The 21,370-nt window shown below is 27.7% G+C and overlaps 1 protein-coding gene across 2 annotated transcripts in view; it reads right to left on the bottom strand.

Moving 5' to 3' along the window:
* LOC126735955 (homeotic protein ultrabithorax) overlaps nt 1-21,370 on the bottom strand; it is a 405,066-nt gene that overhangs the window by 82,326 nt on the left and 301,370 nt on the right. The window contains exon 7 of one of the 2 annotated variants that reach the window (XR_007660562.1): nt 3,039-3,278. The exons of the other annotated variant lie outside the window; for it this stretch is intronic. The gene's annotated coding sequence lies outside the window, so the exon portion shown is untranslated. Of the gene's footprint in view, nt 1-3,038; nt 3,279-21,370 lie in introns of those variants that run through there. 2 annotated transcript variants of the gene reach the window in all.

Genomic DNA, 21,370 nt, shown 5'->3' on the forward strand with positions numbered 1-21,370 from the left:
CCCCCACCCACCCCAATTATTTTACTAGAAAAAATTCATTACAAAAATTACCGTTTTTCGTCATTTATAGCACTGTTTTTGTATTAAGTATTTATTAAAATACATAATATATATGTAATTATAACAAATGCTAGACAAACTGTGTTATTTGATTAAATATTCCGATGAACCCAGCTTTTATCCATGCGTATTATTTTGGAAAACAATGATTTTTGAAAACTTTTTCTTATTGATAAGTTGTGTAGGGTAAGTGGAGGAGTAAGGGTAGGGTTAATGAAAAATGATTTTTTTTGCAGAAAATAATTGCCTGAGAAAAAATGCTCTTTAAAAAAAAAATTATACGTGATTAAAAAAATTTTAGTTTTAGTATCTACACTTTTCTCACACACATTGGAAGTTAGGTTATTTAAAAAAAAATCTATTTCCATTAAACGCATTTTATAAACGTCTTTAAATAGTATTCCAGGCGCTTTGAAACCTTACACTATAAAACCATTATTTAAAAAAGGGAGACAAAAAAACTAATATGTGAAATTACTGACTTTACCCAAAATAGTGGAATAATGTATTAAACATTTTAATATGTTTTTAAAAAATAATGCTTTTTAAAAACAGGCCAAAAGGCCTTTAAGATTAAAACCAGAAATTTTACATAAAAATTTTAGAACAAAACAGAGGATTTAAGTCTTAATAAATAAAGAAGAGACACAAAGTAAGTATAATTTTATTTTTGCAATAGTGCATGAAAATGTTCATTGGGAAGCCACAGCTGAAAATAAAATGGTTTTACGAAATATCGATTTCTGTTAACTTTGACAAATGAAATTAGAGAATATTTAGTTTTATGTAAGGAAAAACTCTTTTAAAAATATATTTATTATAAGGAAAACGAAAGATAATTTATCAAGTCTCAATATCGAGAAGCTTTAATATTAAAATAAGCACATAACTTTATCGTTCTTTCTCTCGCTCTAGCAAAGTCAGAATGCTGAGAAAGAAATTAAATAATTAAAATCAGTAAATAGAAATCTTGTGTTACCTCATTTAAAAGGTTTTATTGAGTACTTTTAATATTTATTACATGGACTCGGTGGACTCCGTTTTGACCTGTCTAAAAGTAACAGCCAAAAAAATACACTGTTGCGATTTTATTAACGTTTTTAATAATAATATACAAATAATTTATAATTTTTGAATTTTGGATTTAAAAATTGTCCATGTAATAAATATTAAAAGTACTCAATAAAACCTTTCAAATGAGGTAACACAAGATTTCTATTTAATGCATTTATTCAAGATGGCGCTTATGTGTTATTTTGACATTTAGAACTGTCGTTTTTATGTCAAAATAAAATAGTGACGCATTTATTTTCGTACACTGATTTTTACCTATTCAAAAATCATAAAAATGTAAAACGTTAAAATAAAAAAAAAATACTTTTTTATTAGGCCGCCATTTTGAAACGAGTTAAGATATGGGTCTAATATTTCAGGGTTATAAAGTACTCATTGAGACCTTTAAAATGAGGTACCATACGACCCCCCTTTCTATTTAATTTTTTTTCTCAAGATGTCGCCCAGCCGCCATCTTGGAAATTACAACTACCTAGTTTACAGTGAAAAATAGTATCTATAGACCAATTTACTTATGCCAAGTTTCAAAAATTTTTTTTGACCCGTTCAAAAAATAAATGGGAGGGGGGGGACTTCAAAGAAAAGCACTGTATATTAAAAAAGCAAAAAAGCAATTTTTGCGTTTTGATATTACTATTTTTTATTAACCATAAATAAAAAATAGAAAAATAGAGCAATTATTATAAAATAAAATAAATTACACAAAAGTCTTATTTTACATTTTCTCACTTTAAAAAACCCTATACCTAAAAAATATTAGTTTAGCTATTAAAACAAAATTAAAATACTAGACTTTTATTTTAAAATTATTAATTTATTTTTTTATATTAATAGTCTTAATAATATTCCTTGTATAATACAGCCTTAGGAGTTGTTAAGTAATTTTTAATATGGTTCTGAAAATACTGACACTGTCAAAAGCTTTATATAAATCTAAATATCTTATAACCTCGAAAATCAATAAAACTTGATTTTAGTAGGAATTGATTTTAGTTTTACCTGAAAGTTAACTACTTAATGATTTTTTACTTAATATTTATCAAATAATTATTTGGGATCCATTACATATGTGAAAGAGGTAGATAATAATTTTAAAAAATAGGGTAATTTTAAAAGGTAGGTAGGTAGATAATTTTAAAAAATCGATTTTTGTTTTTGATATGCAAGAAAGACACATAGCTGTAAAATCAATTATTTGATTAATTTGGTAGTAATTGGCGACAACAAATTATCATTTATTTTTCACTAGGGCCGTAAAAATATATTTAATTTTTTTTTGTTAATTTTAAATAAAATATAAAATTATGAAAAATCTTATGACCTTGATTTACATTTTAATAAATTTAAAATAGAAATCTGCTGCTTTCAACTAAAGTAATAATTTATTATGAGAAGATAACAAACTTTAAATAAATTTTACTTATTTAAGACTTGACAGATTAGAATCTAATTAGTAGAGTTTTAAAACTTATCTATATTTATAAAAACGTCCCAAAAGTTGCTAGTATATTGTCACAATGTTAGTTTAAAAGAATTGCAAATATAGTCTTTATAATGTTAAAAATAAGAAAAAGTAAAAGTCTATTGCCTTTAGAAATTAGTTGGTCAAAAATTAAAAGAGTCCAGAAATAGTTACAGTTGAGAGAAAGAGAGAAAGACTATTTCTAACTATCGCTAAAAAACTGCATTTATCAAAAATATTTTGCAAGCAAATTGAATTTTTTATCCAATCTAAGATACTCAAATATAAATTATGTAAAAGAGATGCGTATGAAATTCATTGTACAAAAACCAAACTGTAATATAAACATATGTATATACATTGCGTTTTCCTACTTCTGCCTTTATACTTACCCAAACAAATGCTAGTTCAATGTGAAAGGAACGATATATTTTATATTCTGGTAATGCAGGCCAGTGCTGGAGCTTTTTCAGAAATTCTCATGTGCGAAATTGCTAGTCGGAGCACACCATTTTGATTTATTGGTCTGTGAAATATGCATTATCTAAATTTGCTCTCCGTGCTTTTTATTCCACTTTAGGCCCATCGTAAATCATACCGATCGCCATATTGTGTTTGTTATATAGCACCGAGTAAAAGTCGCCTACTTTTTTTTCTTTTGTTGTAACTCTAAAACTAAACCCTAAAAAAATATTTTTTTTTAGTGAATTGACATAATATTAGCATGTTTTTTTTTCAGAAATATCCCTTTAAATGGGAACCAAAGAGACAAAGTGTATGCAGAGCTAAGCAAAGTGCCTAAGGCTTTTGGCGCAACTGGGTGGATTCCAATCTTGATCTATTTGTTTTGTGATCTTTGCTGGCGGCAGGACGACCTTCCTTTCTTATCGCAGGGCTACACTGCCGAACTCCGTAATTTATTGCCCGAAGGGAATTATACTTGGAGGGCGTCAATTTTCCGCCACTAGAGTTGCGAAGCTAAATTAATGATTTGAGAAAAATTACCGGGGTAAATTTTGGGTTTTTTTATTCACATTGATAGGATTAAAATTTATGTAATTTTATTTTGCCATGCTATGCTATAGTCATTTGCACATATTGATAGGAAATATGGTTAATTTGCTTACGTTAAAAATTAAAATCATAGATAATTATTAAGCATTTTCTACAGCATACCGCTGTATATCACTATTTAACATAAAAATGATTAAGGTCTTCGTTTCTGTATATTTATGAAGCCAGTTACAAAAAAAAAAAAATATTTTTTTAGGTAGTTAATATTCTGGGTAACATTTTATGCTTTTATATACAGCTGCATTTGCTATAAAAAATTTCTGGGCAGTTTTAGCATGCAAGTTATCTGCGTTAATTTTTTAAATTTATCATGATTTTTATAAAGAATTAAGTTAGATATCAAAGAGTTCAGAAAGTTCAGAAATTATTTTAATAGCAAAATAAAGAGAACATACAATATTTTTTAAAAACGATTTTTATATTAAATAAAGGGAATTTATATTCGTTTTAGCACTTAATGGAAAAAATTGTCAAACAGATATTTTTAAAATTTTGATACCCAAGATATTTATTGTTCGTTATCATGCAACTAATGTTATTACCCGTTTTTAAGCAATAAGTTAATGTTTTCTTTTATTTCACAAAAAAGGTTAAAAAATATGTTTAAAAGGTAAAATAATCTTTATACACATTTTTTTTAAATGCTACATAATTATCTTAAAAACTTGGTTAAACCTTATCGGTAATTTATGTAATTTTCAAAGCCTCATAAAATAAAAACTGTAATTCTTTGCTTTTTTGAGCTGCGATGCTCAAAAATTTAAATTACTCATCTCTAGGCTGACTTACTGATCACATTTCGAATTTACGGACTAAATTCCTCGCCTTTAGCTTGGTCTTGATTAAGTCATTAAGAGTTTCGAGAACTCTTATTAGTGTTTTAGTTTTATTGACATCTCTAAAACCTTTGATACTTAAGATCATAGGCTCTCATTACCTAAGCTTGAGTATTATGTGTGGCCTTGAGATAGATGCACTTAACTTGGTTAGTTCATTTTTTTTTATAATAGATCGCAAAATATCTGTTTAAATCTCTTGGTATCAAGTAATATTTCAAGGTGCTTATATGTAGCATCTTATACCCGCTCTTATCTTTTATGCAGTTTTATTTAATTTTTTACACAGTAGACGTTATAACTGCTCCTTTGTTTTGCAGTACACATACCTACGCTGACGATACTCCGATCTACTTTTCTTTTAATCCTTAGAATACCGGCAAAAAATAAACTCAAATCTTAATATAGTGAATCAATTAGCTTACCAACATAAACTTTAATAAACTAAAATTAATATGTTTTGGTAATAAAATCAAAAAAGACATGGTAAGAAACTCTCTAACTCTACACATTGGTAGCACAAGTTTCTCTTTTGTGAAAAAAATTTGGCTTAATAGTGGATGAGGATCTGTTTCTTAAACACGTACGGAAGGTAATTAAAAAAATATTTTATGCGCTTACATTAATTTATAGCAAACTGACAAGTATTCTTTTTATTAGAAAAGATATTCTGTAAAGTTGTTTATATATTATGACTTATACAAAATGCGTGCTTTTTTAAAAAGAACCTTTTTAAATATTTTATTTTGAGTGGATCTTAAATAAGTTGAGTAAGAATAATAATTTGCTAAACTTGCGCCCTTACAAGAAATTTACAATGTTTTTTTGGTTTTCGTTGTACTTAGATATATCAATTTTTTTTGTAATTTAAAACTTACTGAAAGTAATTTTATCCTTATATTATTATATTTATTTATATGTTTTATTACATAATAAACATATTCCTTTAGCATTTGTTATAATTTTTTAAGATTTATTTTTTAATTTGTTTATTCTTATTAGTTTTCGAGCAGTTGATAAATCTTTTTTTTATTTCCAGCAATGCTATTAGGCTCATTTCAACTATAATAAGACAATGTTCAATTTACACAAAGTTCACAAATATAAACTACTAAATTTTTTATTTACTGCATAAAAATTTAAAGACCTGAAATAATTGTTTAAATATTGGAAAAAATGCTATAAGTAGTGAAAAAAAATGCACACGATTTTTGTATACAAATGTTTGTCTAAGTTATATATAATATTAGTATAATATAAAGACATTTAGTAATTAGAAAAAAATGCGAAAGAAATCAAATAAAATATTGATTTCTTTCGCATATAAGCTATGCGCAAAATGTTTTTTTACAATAATATCACAAATATTAAATTTCCTAAAAGGAAAATCAAAGCTTCTCTTATTGGTTTACTCTTTAACAAAAAAAATATTTATTAATTTTTAAGTGATATTATTAGATTAACGATTTGATAATTAAAAACACTTTTAGTCAGCACCTGACACTTTCTTCTGTATGATATTCGTTGGCGAATTCCCATCAATAATAAAATAACAACCTCAGTAACAAACTATACTTACAAAGTTGCAAGCTATAATAACTTAGCTTAATTTTTTTCCTGGATCTTGTCAAATCTCTAATATTAATGGTAAGAATTAAACCTCTTCACATAACATCTTTGTCTTGATTATAATATACTTTTTGTAATTTGCAGTCCTAGAGACCAGTCCTAGGTCATCATTTCTGAGAAATGGTTAAGATATAGTATAATAGGATCTCACCAGTGTAAATTCCAACTCCATAAAATAATATTGGTCTATGTAAATATTTGTTCGTTTAAGAAAGACGAGACTCTACTATCTTTTACTTGTAGAGTCACTATGTTTGAATATCCTTCATAAGAAAAGAAAATTACATACTCGTCAATGACATTTTATTAGTTAACCTCTCTAAACAACCCAGAAACTACCTAAATCTAGATAAAAAAGTCCACTGAAGAAACTCCAAGGAGTAATAAAAATCTACGAAAAGTACTCAGTTTGTTTCATAACTTTGTAAGTATACTAATTTTCTTCTCTCTGGGTAAAAAAAGTCCAGGCTTTATTTAAAGATTTTGACAGGCGATTAAAATAAATTATATCTGACGGTGACTATATTTATTTCATTCCAATTTCTGTATCAAATTACATAAATATAGTACTTTGAGTATTAAGCTACAAAGCTTTAAACTAATTATCGTTGATTAAGCTGTTAATTCTAAGATAATCTATATTTATAAATGACTTAGGTGAAAAAACCTATAATTTTATATAACTGATAATTTTCGCAGGGTAATTCAAACTTATCGTTGGACTTATCATATAGACCTCAATTGTATCTTATATTTATTTACTCTAAATGCCAGGATCTAAATATTTGTATGACTGGTGCTCCTTAAAATGCTCTTGGAGAACTAAATCCGATCTCATGAACCCAAGTTCTTTTATTTTTATAAAAACAGAGGGTTTAAGTTAGTGTTCGCAAAAAGAATGGGATTCAGTGGTGCTTTGTTTTATTTATTCTGCTGCCAATTTCACCACAAGTAAGATCTGCCTACTATTACTCTGTATAAAGCATTTTAACCGCTCTGTTGACAACACATGCAAAAGGAACAAAATTTGTTTATAATTTTTGAGATTTTGTGACCAAAGATTGTGTATTAGCAGTCGTATTTTGTAAGTGTATTGGTCAATGATTAAAAAAAAAATTGGTTCTAGCCAATGTTTCGATTTATATTTAATTCATCTGTAGGGCTCTACAATCGATAGAAGGTTTTTTTTCTATTTTTTATAAATATTTGTTAAAAAATAATAGAAATATAAGTTAACATAAAACGACAGTATGCATTTAAAGAAGGACTGTTTATATAATGGTCCAAAATATCTAAAGTGGTAAAATTAGAAAAATTGAAGAATTGTGTATCTTAAAAGATTTTGCTTTTATAAACTTTGTGTGACAAGTCGTGATTTTTCAAAATTTCGGAATTTTTGGTAGCCAGCCAAGTAAATTTAGGATTTTTAATTTATTTTATTTGAACTTGAATGTATCGGTTATAGAAAAGGTATTTATTAAGTATGTACAATAAATTTGATTTTTCGAGGCGATTCTTTAAGTAATTTTAAAATAAAAGTTTAAATAAACATATATCCGCAACGGCTTTGTTTATAAGATACAGTATATTTAACCTAAGTAAAAATATTGGTTTTTCCTAAATATCCTAAATATGCTTTATCCAATTTGGTTATAATTTGGCGGTGTAATTTATACTATTGATGTTAATTTAGTCCTAGTCCCATTAACTCATTTTTTAACTCTAGCAGCGTCCTAAGCGGTGCCGTAACGACTATTTTTGACTCGAATAATCCACGTCATTGACTTTTATAGATTTTCTTAAATTCTCTTTAGATAAATCAATTAAGAATTTTTTTCATCTGCAGCTTAGTTTTTTAGAAAAAAACTTGCACTTAATTGGATATCTTTAGACCATAGAAATTTTGCCGATTATAATTTTTTTATTAACAATCATGTAACAGCAACAATATATTTTAATAAACACTAAATAAAATTGCATTACGTTCACATCTAAATAAATGGTTTTTACTTAAGTAATTAAGGAACACGTAGAAGATAATAATCAAGGGTTTCCTTAGAAAATAATTTGCAACATTTAGTAAATAACTTAGAGTTGTTGTAAACCTTGATTCCTGTTGACCAATTTCTAATAACACATTCTTTTTGAGAGTTGATAGTTCTTCTTGTTGTTAATTGTTATTAATCTACTGGTAGTTATTAATAGGTATTTTTTGAGTTGTGTTTTTTGCAGAATGGTTTAATTTACTAATGGTGAATTACTCATGATAACCCCAATGCTACAAAACGCATTTATGGAGAAAGATTTTCTCAACGTGTTATACCCAACGGAAGAACTTTTGAACATCTTCATGCTCGACTTTTTAAAACAGACAGCTTTAGAAGATCGATGGTTCTTATCGGCAGGCCTGTAGCTATACGTACCATTCAACATAAAGACACTGTTTTAAATAAAATTGAAGCAAATCCTAATACCAGCCTAATCCATTTAGAAAATATCTGAAGAACTAAATTTTAACCACATCACTGTATTGCAGATTTTAAGAGACCAGCAGCATTTTTCTGCCATATGCAATGTATGATAGTTTAATTTAAGACTAGCATTTTTTCATTGATTACAAAGTAAAATAAGAAGAAATACAAGTTTCCTGAGCCAAATAATATTTACGTTAATAAAATTATAAGATGAAGCTTATTTTTCTTGAAATTTAGTTACCAATTTTTACTCAAACAATCACATATGGGCTGGAAATCACCCACACGCCTTAAAAATAATAATCTTTGTTTATTTAGCAAAAGATGCTACATAAAAATAAAATACATATGGCTTTTTATAAAATATTAAAAACTAATAAACTAAAATTAAAAACCAAAAAATAAGAATAATATTACAATAATAGTGCTATTAAGATACGAATATTGTGGCCAAATAAATATGTTTAGGATTATGAACTCAAATATGAGTGGAAATATAAAAAAAAATAAAAACAAAATCATACAAATAAAATCTTAAGCTAAACGTAAATAAGTAATAAAATAAGTTGAATTAAAATTTTAAAATATAAAATCAGAACAGAATGATGTTTTAATTTAAAAATAAACCGATAAACATAAAATATAATTCTTTCGTTCACAGATGACATTCACAGATTACGATGATGTACCTAGGACGTTTAACATAGACACAACTGGGGTATAACGATTACATTTAAGAATCAGTCTCATAGCTCTATTTTGTAATATTTGAAACTGGTTTACTATATATTGGGGTGAATTAAATAATAATGTGGAACAGAATTGCAGATGAAGAAGGGCAATGGCATTAAAAAGCAATGGTTTTTTGTGCATTGATAGTTTATTTCCTATGCGTGGTATAAATCCAACTCTCTTTGAAAATTTCCTCATGATGTGATTAGCATACGCATGAAAGTTTAGGCTTGCCTCCAAAATAGTCCCTAAGTTTTTTATTTTTTCAAAAAGAATTTTTTCTCCATTTACAATAATGTCCATAGCATCAACCTGGCTTAATCTTGATTTTCTGTTAAACACACAGAATTTTGATTTATTGGTTTATTATTTATTTACGCAGTTAATTGTGGCAGAGCCAGCCAAATAAGTTAGTAAGATCATTGTTTATATTAGATATCATTTCATTAAGATTTTTACCAACTGCCTAAATCATGGTATCATCTGCAAATAATACGATTTTACATTTTTTGACTACTTTTATCATATCATTAATATATAGTGCATACATTAATGGACTTATCACTATGCCTTGCGATACACCAAACATAACATCAAGAACACCAGATAGACAACTAACATACTTAACACGTTGGACTCTGTTATAAGACTGTACCTTTAATTCCCAATATTTCTAATTTTTGAATTAAAATATTCTTATCAATAGTTTCAAAAGCTCTTCTAAAATTTAAAAAAAAAAAAGCTAAAACATAGATATCACTATCAATGTCTCTGAGAAAATTATCACAGATATCAACAACCACACATTCACAAGAGTGTTTCTCACGAAAACCCGATTGATCGGAAACGATTATTGAATTTTGGTTGCAAAAATCAAGAAGTTGCTCTTTTGCACAAACCTCAAAGAGCTTTTCATCGACAGATACGGTGTTAATGGGTCTGAATTCATTGTAATTAACGGCATTTTGTACTTTTGGAACAGGAATAACAGTAGAGAGTTTCCAGGAATCTGGAAACATACCGTTACTTAAGGAACTGTTTATAATATTTAACAGACGATCACCTACAGTATAAGATACATCAGACAGCACAGCCTTGGATATACCACTTTCACCTCCTCCTAAGTTTTTCAGGTTTTTTAAAATTTCCTTCATTATTTTCATTGAAATTTTGTTAAACTCGGAAAAGATATTATTAGGTTTAGAGGCCCTGGTAAATTGAATTAGCATATTTGGAGATTGTGGAACATTTTAAATGATACTTTCGATACTGTTTACAAAATATTTATTAAATTTTTGTACAATAACCACTTCTTGATTTATCAGTTCTTCTTCAAAGTTTATTTAATTGGGTACTGTTTGCTTTTTACCAGGTAGTAGAGTCTTAAGATGTTTTCCATAATTCCTTAGGGTTATTATTATTTTCATCTATGCATTCTGCATATAATTTTTCCTTCTCTACTCTAATTTTATTAACCATAATATTTCTTTTTGCCTTATACTCATCCCAGGCACCCTCACTCCTATAAGGAACAGCCCTTTTGTATAAAAATCCCTTTCATGCATAAGGTTTTTAATGTCAGACGTTATCCATTTTTTATCCACATATTTTTGCTTTTGGATAATCTTGACTTTAGGGCACATTTGGTCTAAGATCGTCTTAATATCCCCAATTATAGAGTCAGCCAGTAAATTTACATCAGAGCTATCTATCCTTGTTCCAGTCACTAGCAAGCAGCTTTTCTTGTAGATGATTAGAATTATAATTTCTAAAAGATCTTTGATAAATTACGGTATTATTAATGGAAAATAATTTTCAAGAACAGTTTTTTTGTAATATCTAAGTTGGAATTATCAAAGGTTTTACGAATTTGTTTTATTTGAACTTTCAATGGCGCAGCAATTTTCGGATGAAAAAAATCATAATCGCTGGATTGGGTGAGCAGGCACACAACTGGCTCGTTCGCTTGCCAACATGAATCCTTTAGATTATTTTTTCTACGGACATACTAAAGGGTTAATATACAAAATTCCCATTAAGTGTAAAGGGGATATACGAAATGGAAATATTAATTAATGTAAAATAATAAGAAAAAGCCAGGTATTTTTGAGTGACTTTAATGAGGTGGCTAGACGGTTATATTGAGACTAAAGGGAGCTATTTCCAATACTCCATTTAATAAAATTCATTGGTTTATATTTCTTACTTTTGTGCTTATTTATTGTTGCCATAATGGTTCATAAAAAAACTTCTCATGTTTTTTTATATGGTCTAGGTATATGAAATTAAGTGCATTTAATTTCTTGACCCGAAAACTAAGCAAAATACAAAAAAAAAGTCAGGAGATAAAAAAGCTGTACTTTTGATTAATTTATCCAAAAAAAGTAAAAGAAAATCCATAAAAAAGTCAGAGGCGTGCATTTTTCTACTCGAAAATATTGGTTTATGTATTACTCGGGACGCCAGCCAACTTAAAAAATTTAACAAAACTGAGACTAAATCAACTCTTTATTAGTATATATTGCAGAAGTTATATTTAGGACGTTAACAAAAAAACAATTTTCTGATTATAGTTTAACACCTTGTATATTGTATATCGGAAACAAAGCTGTTGCGGATACTTATGTTTATTTGAACTTTTTGTCTTAAAATTACTCAAAGAATAGCTTATGAACTTTATTGTACATGCCCTATTAAGACCCCGTATATGTTTGCTAAAACATCCTTTAGCGAGGATGACTGAGTAGCAATTTTTTCACATTAATAATAAAGGAAAAGTTCAAGGCAGCGAAGGGGCATCTCACCGCAAAACTTTTTTGCAGCGCGGCATCTATTTTGCAAAGCTTGTTAACCGGCAGATTAGCAGCAAGCGGGCGAATTTCATCAAATCCCAATGAGATCCTCTACTTTCCAGCCGTTCCAGGCGGCAGCTCCAGGATAAATTGGGGGATTGGACGGGCTTAGGTTGAGTAATGCCGCGTCGAGCCGCTTTTCCCGCCCGATATATCTGCCAGGGAGCTTCCATCCTATATTTAATTCTGGATTGCGTCCGCGGATTTGATGCATTATTATACCGCCGTGCAATCCCGCAAGAAATATGGATTGCCAAGCGAATATTTATCGTTTTCCGAAACATTTTGCACGATGCTTCTACGCCCGTAAATATCCACTACTGAACCATAATGGCTAGACAATTGGGACAGGTTTCGATCTTGACTTATGTTTCTCGGTGAAATGTCGCATATAGGCAATCAAATAAAAGTTAAATTCGATGAAAATTTATAGCTTAAATCCCAAAGAGAAAGTTTTTCCCAAAAAAGCATAATATTTCGGTATATGGTGCTAAGGTAAATATTTTTCATAAATTTTACCTATTTACGTCTAAAATAAAGTAAATCAACACATAAAGAAACCATAGCGGAAAACCGCTAACATTTTAATCAAAACTGTCTCAGGTTTACAGAGCAAGCCGACGCAAGTTATTCAAAGTTTAGCAAAGAAAGGATATTAATAAAGATTAAGTTGACATCTGCGAAACAACTTATTAGTGAAGTTGTAAATTTGAATTTTTTGTTGGCTTGAAAAGTACTTTACTTTTGCATGGTTTCATCATAATAAATAATTTATTACATTATTTAAATAGGCATCGTAGTATACAGTTATATGCATCATAATCAAATAAGGTAAAGATATGTATATGAATATATTTTTCTTTCTCTTTAAATTATAGAATTGATGAAAAAATAATATTTTTTCACATAAATTCTACTAAATTATTTAGTTTATTATAAAACCAATTTAAATTAAATAGATTTTTTTCGAAAAATATTTTTATATAAAATAAATTTATTTAGAGATTGTATTATTATTATTAGTAATGTAAGTTAGTAAAACGAGAAAAAAACTACTTGCTTTAATTTTTTTAGTAATAAATAGAGTTTTTCCTTTTTCCTAATAATTTCCTAATATTTTAATAAATTTCTTAAATTGATAGTGTCCTCAATTTAAAAAGTCAAATGCAATTTCTTTTTCTGACCGAAAATCTGACTCAAAATATATATGCCAAATATTTTATAAATTGTTTCAAAGAACCCTTTTTTGCAATATTGCTTCTTCTGTCGTATTATTTTTTTTAGATTTAAAAGATTTACTCACTGATTATACGTATAAATAATTACTTCAATTACGTAATCTATTCTGTACCAGTTTATAAAAGTTGTGCTTTTCTGATAGTTGGATTTTCTGGACTCTGTTTGCCCTTCTTAATTTTATACTTGTGAGGCAGGTTTTCTTATTATACAGTCTAGAATTTAGATCTCCACAGAAGACGCCAGCTCTATTTAAATATCTTTAAGCATTCTGACTCCAATAGTTTTTCAACCTGTCTCTGTAGTCTTAAATTCAATACTTGTTATTAGAGCCAAAACGCGGAATCCTATCCAATTCAGTGTGAAGAAGATCCTCTCCTCGAGAGTTCATCAGCCTTAATGTGGGTGTTTTTACTATCCGTTTAGGTGTGAAACACACTCGATACACGAAAAAAATCAACCTATTATATCTTATAACACAATTATTACATACGTACACACTAATAGTTAGATTTACTTTAGTTCACTATTGTGCAGTTGACCGACATCTAATTTACACCCTATGCCTAACACCAATTTTTTTTAACTGTTCGTCTACGTGTAAATAAAAACACTTGGTCCATGAAAAATAGTCAACACATGCACAACACCATTACTAAGGACGACTTAAAAAAATTATTTACAATATATTTATTCTCTTCTAATAATTATGATTTAAAAGTCTATAATCTCTATCAAACTTATCAGACTACAGGCAGACTTGAAGTCCTAGCGCCGAGGTCTCCTTATATATTAGATAGACCATTGTTCTAAAACATTCGCCAACTTTCTACGTGTGTCTCGAGATGTCGCAAGGTGAGCCCTCCATCCTTGTTGCTCCTTCGAGTATGCAAATTTCCTCATTTCTTTCAAAGATTTTTGTCTAGACTTGCATTGCTTAAGATTTCTTAAGGCGTAAAAAATCTCCTGACCTTTTTTTCCTCCAAATATACAGGTCCTTTTATCGATAGTATATTCAGTCGTATAATGGATCAGATCTTTATGAAGGCTACTATTGCTAATATTTCAATTTTTTTTATATAAAAGCTTAACTTTAAAGGGCATATAAATGAAATTATTTAAAAGTGATAGAACTTAATATATATAATGTTAAGTCCTTTCAGATAACTAAAAATCTTTAATGTCTCGACTAGATAAATTCTTATCGGAAAGATTTAGAATGGTCTTCATGGATACTGAAGACAATAATTTTATGGCTCTTATTATACTGATATAAGCTAATAAATGTATTTATTGTAGTTTATTATTATTAACAAGAATCTCGTTTTCCCAAATCAAATCTGTTCATTCTTAAATGTAATGATATAGATCTGTTGGTTTGGTTTTAAAATTATCAAAACATCTAAGATAAGCTAAAGATGAAATTTCTTTAGAAAGCTAAGATTTAGTATTTGCTGGATTTATAATATTATGTCCATTAGAGAAATTTGTAGAAGAGTGCTAACAAGATTCAAAAAACCCCTATAATGAATGAACAGGGAATTCAAAAGAACATTTAAGTCTAATACCTTTTACATTATTACGAAATTTTTAAGAGATTCTTAAATATTTTATTCCTATCACGATAAAATCGCTTTGTGGTAGTCATTTTCGTTGATGAAGGGTGAATAGCTACTTTTGCCCCTACGGCAAAATAAATAAATATATAAAGTATTTATGGTGTTTCTAAACTTCGTATCTGATAGTAGGTTTTCGTCCTACCATCAGATAATTAGTGAGATCCTACTATATCCAAGTAAGTATATCTCTCATATAGAAACTGGCATGTGTGTAAATAATACAATTTCTTGAAAAAGTTAAAGGTTCTGGATTATAGTTGCACACTACTTTGCTCTCTTGTTATTCTGCTAATGTTATTTTGTAAGGTAAATTATCCACGAAAATAATTGTTATTTGGTTGCAAGTATTTTTTTTCTTCCACAAAGGTCATACTTATAATACGTATAATATGACAATTGCACCTTGGCTTATTTTTAAGTTTCTTAAAAATTGCATGCTTGTATGAATGCTTTCCGATCTATACAGATCGCTACGAATATAATTACTTGCTACTTTCCATTTTGTTAACATACTATGATTTTTGCTTCCTGTAAAAGTAGTAAATGTAATAAAAATTAATCTATATGTTGCACTAAATCTTAAGTACTTTAATATGACCAGAGAAGAAAGTGATTTGTTTTGATTTCAGATTTACATAGATATTAAAAATAAGTAATCAAATTAAGTTTTAAAAGTTAGTTTTTATATAACAAGAAAAATTCGAATTTTAAATATTAAGTTAACGTTTGTGCATGGTTGAAAAATATCAATTTACATAACCACAGTCACGTAAAACAGAATAAATTACCATTTTTAGAAACTGTTATTTTTCAGTAATTTATTAGGATTTAAAATGACTAGATTTATGTGTAACAAGTTATAAAGCTTATAAAATAAAACCTGCTTTTTCGTATTTTAAACTTATAGTGAATGTCCTGAGTTTTCATTCATAGGCGAAATTTTAATATTAATTTTTATTTTAGTAGTTTTTATTAGTATATGTTTAAAAATCACAAACGTATAAATAACTCTTACTCTGTATAAAATTAATATTAATTCTATAAATAATTGTCAAGATACAAATAGAAGAACAATATTAGAGACACTTCTTCATAAGGCCTAAAAAATAAGCAAATAAATCGATTGCTCAAAAACATTCTAAGTATCTAAGTATTTAGATTTATAATTTTTAAAGATTCTCACAATTTTATCTGAATCAGATCTTTTAATTTTTAAGGTGTTGAATCATGTAAACTTAATTAAAAGTTATTAAAAACATAATTTTAAACTGTGAATGGATAAAATAATTTAATAATTCCGATGATTGGCCAACGAGGATTAGTAGTGGTCTTGTGGATTTTTGATATTCTTGGAATTCTAATTCTTGGAATTTTTAAGTAAAACTCAATTAAATAAAAAAAACAGAATTTTTTAATTGTGTACAGTTTGGTTAGAATTTTTGATTTTTTAGAGGTTTCATTTACCATTAAGTAGTATTTTTTTATTGGAAGTGTTTAATTTTAACGTTGATATTAATGCCTTCTACAGGCATCACACAGGAAATTTGACAATACTCTTTAGAATTCTCTTTAGAATGCAGTGATTAATTAAAACTTTATGAAGCCTAGAACTAGTGTAGTTTCCTATACTATTAAATCAGCAAATTAAAATAATTTTTATAAAAGTAAGAAGTTTCTCTTTGGCTATTTGGACCTATAGAGACAGCACTGTATCTTTGATTACAATATTTCTATAATATTCCATAAATAGATCATCACTTTTCAATTTTTAATCATGTAGATGTTAACCCAAAGTTTACATCTGTGAGTTGTTAAGAATGCATATATTTTTTTTAATTTTCTTATAAAAAGCATAAAAACTAATTTATTACTTAATTTAACACTGCAAACTTTACATAATAAGAGTTCTGTACGGTTGAGCTGGGTAAAAAAAATGTTAATAATAATTTTTGAGCCATATGTATGACAAATTTTCCAATAATATATGGTTTTTATACTGCTAAATATTAAAGATTTTCCGCTAGTAATTTATATCTGATTTTTTAATTACTTTTTTCTATTTACAGTTTTTTTATAGCAAAATCTAAAGGGTGTATCGTACCCATTTAGGTTATGCATTTTAAAATTATTCATGAATTTGATTTATTTATAAACTTTAGTGAAGAATATAAAATTTACTTTGTTGCTTTTTGTACATTCTATTGTATTTAAAAGTGTTTTTAAAAGCTAGATAACAGTAAAGTTAGAAATAATAACTTTTCCTATCAATTCTGTGTAAAAAAAATTAACACAAAAAATATTTTGAACCAAACTCATCGCAAGATATAAAATATATTAGTAAAAAATTTGTTACTCTAGAGACTTTGCGGCCTTTCAGCTTTATTTTCGCTTTTTTTCTTTAAAATAATAAATTTTAAAAAAAATTAATAATGTTTCTTCTATACATCTTTCTGTACGATTTATAGATTAGCAAACAAAATACATGCAAAAATTCTCCAAGAAACAATAAAGGCAAAGGAAGATACCCGTTTTTATTTAAAAGCTTTCCTTATAGACCAAAAGATAAGTTTAATTTTATTTTATAACACCCTATTTTTTACAGCTTGGGTGGCACAATAATCTTTTTTTTTTTTTAAATATGATATTACCGTTAAAAAAAATATTGTTTATTTTTAATTTGCATGTCACAAACAAAAAACGAGCACAAGTAAGAGGTACCCTAAACCTATACAATTAAAATAGAAGAAGTACGTATTCCAATGCAGAAAAGCTGTTCTTTTGTATCTGACAATGGCCAAAAATGGCCAAAATACATAATATATCATAAAAAATTATATGAAATTTATTTAATTAAAGGGAACAAAAGTCATATACATCAGCAGAACATAATTAATCACTCATCTGCTTCTTTTGTAGAAATACAGAATAATTATCACAAACCTTAAAAATAAATCTACAACATAAATCACTACAACCTATTGTTTTAAAAAAGATCTCAGGTAACAAAACCTAAACCTACATCCAATTCTCGTTTCGTCGCGGGAATATCCAATAACCCATTTGTCAACTAGATTCTGGATACACTATCTATCCAGCACATCTGGGCAGAGGGGTGCTCTCACAAATAATTTTTGATTTAGGACCTAATCTACCTGACCACGCACCCTCGCCATAGGACCCTGCTCGCCCGCCTGACGCTTGTAAAAAATGGACACGTTTGTTACACTTGTGATGCATGGCGGAGAAACACGAAACCAAAATTATCTGGGTTGATAATAAATGTTTTTTCTTTGGGAAATATATTTATTTAGGGAAATAGTTTAAATTGCCGTTTTTGTCAACTTATTCTGTTATTTATAACTTTTGACTTAAGCGGCAAAACCTAAAATTTATTATAATCCAAATCTAGACATAAGGTAGCATTTGTTTCCTAGTAAGTTACGGCTTATAAATGGACATATATCAAATACTTTGTAACAAAAAGTGACAGAAAGCACAAGTCTTTAACAAATTATAGCTGTGGAAATGGGGGTTGTGCGTATAAGTTTAGCCTAAGAACATTTGCGTTCCCTTTCTAAAACAGAGGGGTGTTTTCAACCTGGATAAACAAGGTAATCCCCCGAAGTTTTACGGAATTCCGGATAGAGCCCATTTTTAATCTGTTCAGGAAACTAAAAGTTAAGGGCGGGGGTGTAAAAACGTTTAAAGATTTATTGGTTTTATGTAGTGTTAACAAAGCACGCATTTTTTTGTTTGATATAGAGGTAATAAAAAGTTAAGTTATTGTATATGCAACATGAAAATTAACTTTATAAAAGGTTTCTCTTGTTATTTTATTTTTAAATTCGCTTTTTCTTTATAGTTGCACCAGTATTTATAGCTCATTGGTATAAATTAAAAAATGTGAATTTTTTGCTAAAAGAAACTATACTTGCTTCGCCTGGTTTAAATTTAAATAAATTATTTAGATCTTTAGAGCTATTTAGATCAATTAGAGCTAAAAAAATTGAAAAATACAATTTTATATATAATTAGTAAGTGGCAAGAATTTAAAAAAAAAAATAGAAAAACCCAATAATTATAATTAATTTTTGCCTATTTTTTTATGATGAAATTTAGTTTTTTTTAAATAATAATAAAATTAGTGAAAAGCTATAAATAAATTACTAGTATGTGTGTTAAGGTCTTTTTAAATGTTATACCATGAGATGCATTTAGAGATCCTAAACTTAATATAAAAGTAATTGTTTATTGGTTTATTAGAACTAGTTTCCTTAGTTTTGGTCCCTTTTAGGTATTTTCGGTAAAATATGATCTAAGAATTATTGTTTATTTTGAAATAATTTGGTTATTAGTGTCCTATTTCAGAAAGCTAATTAATTTCTTTTAATTTCTGTTTAATTTATAATACTACTTCTTACATTAAACACGTTAAACCTTTAGGCTCTATTAAAATGTGCAAATTATGTCATTTTTATTTCTTTTATTTTAACGTCTTTGCATACGCCGAAACTTTTATAAAAAAAAAGAAATTAAAAAATCAAAATGGAAAAAATTAGATTTTAAAAATAAAAACTTGCTTTTCTATATTAAAATAACATTTTATAACAAGTATTTTCAATTTTCTATAAATTCCTTGACTATATTTAATACTCCCTTTTAATTGGTCGTAAGTCTCCATCTTTATTTTGCATTTTGCATATTTCTTTCCTTTTATTCGTAAGTTTTCTTTTAAGTGCCTTTATGCTTTTGTTATTTTCTATGATTTATTTAATTACTTTAACTTTGTCCTCCGTGTATTTTTTCTTATTGCTTAGGAGATTTGTCTGTTTATTTCCCTTAGCTCTTCTTCTGTGTTGTCTTCTACATTTCTTTTGTTTTTTTTTGTATCTTTTCTCTAGTTTCTCTGCTAATCTTTTTTGGTTGTTGAGGAATTTTTGTCTTAGTTTCTTGTTTGGGCCTTCACTGCATTATCGTTTGAGGTATGTCAGGTTCTTTTATTAGGTCGTAACTCCATTATTGGGATTTGTAAGTATTAATCGGTATAGTAGTAATATGCTTCAATTGTCAAACATTAAATTACCGTACAATATGCAATACACAGCAATAAGTACCAGAAATAATATTTTTCATTCTTAAATTAATAAATTACCAGAAATGTTGAAATATGCAAATGTTTAATATTGACTATATAAGCATTTTACAAATTTATGAACACGAATTGTAGATCTGAACATACAAATTATAACTATTGTCCTAAGAAGAACATAACTTATTAAATTTTTAGATTTTGACAAAAAGCTGTGTTTGACACCCTGCCCCCGCTTAGCAACTTTATATATTAATAATTTAATACTACAAACTAAAAAAAATATTTTGTATTCTTATAATATACTTGTGAAGTATGAGTTTTAAAAATACAAAATAGCTAAATAGTTCTCATACTATTTACATGACTCCTTAGATAATACTCTGAGTAATGAAAAAATCTAATAAAATATTGTTCGAAATAAATCAACGTCAGCAATAATACGACAACATATAATATAGCGGCATGTAACCTATAAAAACCAGTAGGAAAAATATTTAATATCGAACGCAGAAAAAATGTAGAACAAGTTGGCGTTGTAAAGAAATAAATATTCTCAATTAGCTTAGCGGGTCTATTGGGAGTCTCGGAAGAAAAACGAGCGGTCCCCTATTCCCTTCTCAATCAGTTGTGGCATTCCGACTATCGAAACAAAGAAATTGTCTTACTTTGAAAAAAGTGGCCCGATAGGCTTCATATTGTGCAAGAAGACAGTGGTGGTACTAAGTAAATAAGTTATTAAATTTATATTTTTATTGCATGATTAAAGTATTGTTAATAAAACTTGAAAAACAAAATCTAAATTTTCGCTCAACATATGATGAGTCTTTACCTTATAGTAACAGGTTTATACGCCAACAACAAAAAAACACTGCAAAACACATATTTTAGAAAATAAAAAAATAAAACAATTAGCAAGATTAGGAATAAAAATGGATTTCTATAAATTGTTTGCACGATACCCATTTAGGTTATGCATAACTATATAAAACTAACCATTAAAAAGAGAATAAACTAAATTAAAGCTCAGTATTTGTTATTATTTATGATCTTATGAAAAATAAATTCGCTGGAGAGTAATGAGACCAACAAACTTTGTAATATATTTCATTTGCATGCTAGTGACAGTATGCAAATGTATATAGAAACCTATATTACAAACACAATTACATAATAAAAATGAATAATAAATAATTACCATATCTTCATTAGTTTAGGCTGAAACTTACCGTT

Source organism: Anthonomus grandis, chromosome 5 (genome assembly GCF_022605725.1).
Source record: "Anthonomus grandis grandis chromosome 5, icAntGran1.3, whole genome shotgun sequence".
In the NCBI taxonomy this organism is placed as follows: domain Eukaryota; kingdom Metazoa; phylum Arthropoda; class Insecta; order Coleoptera; family Curculionidae; genus Anthonomus; species Anthonomus grandis.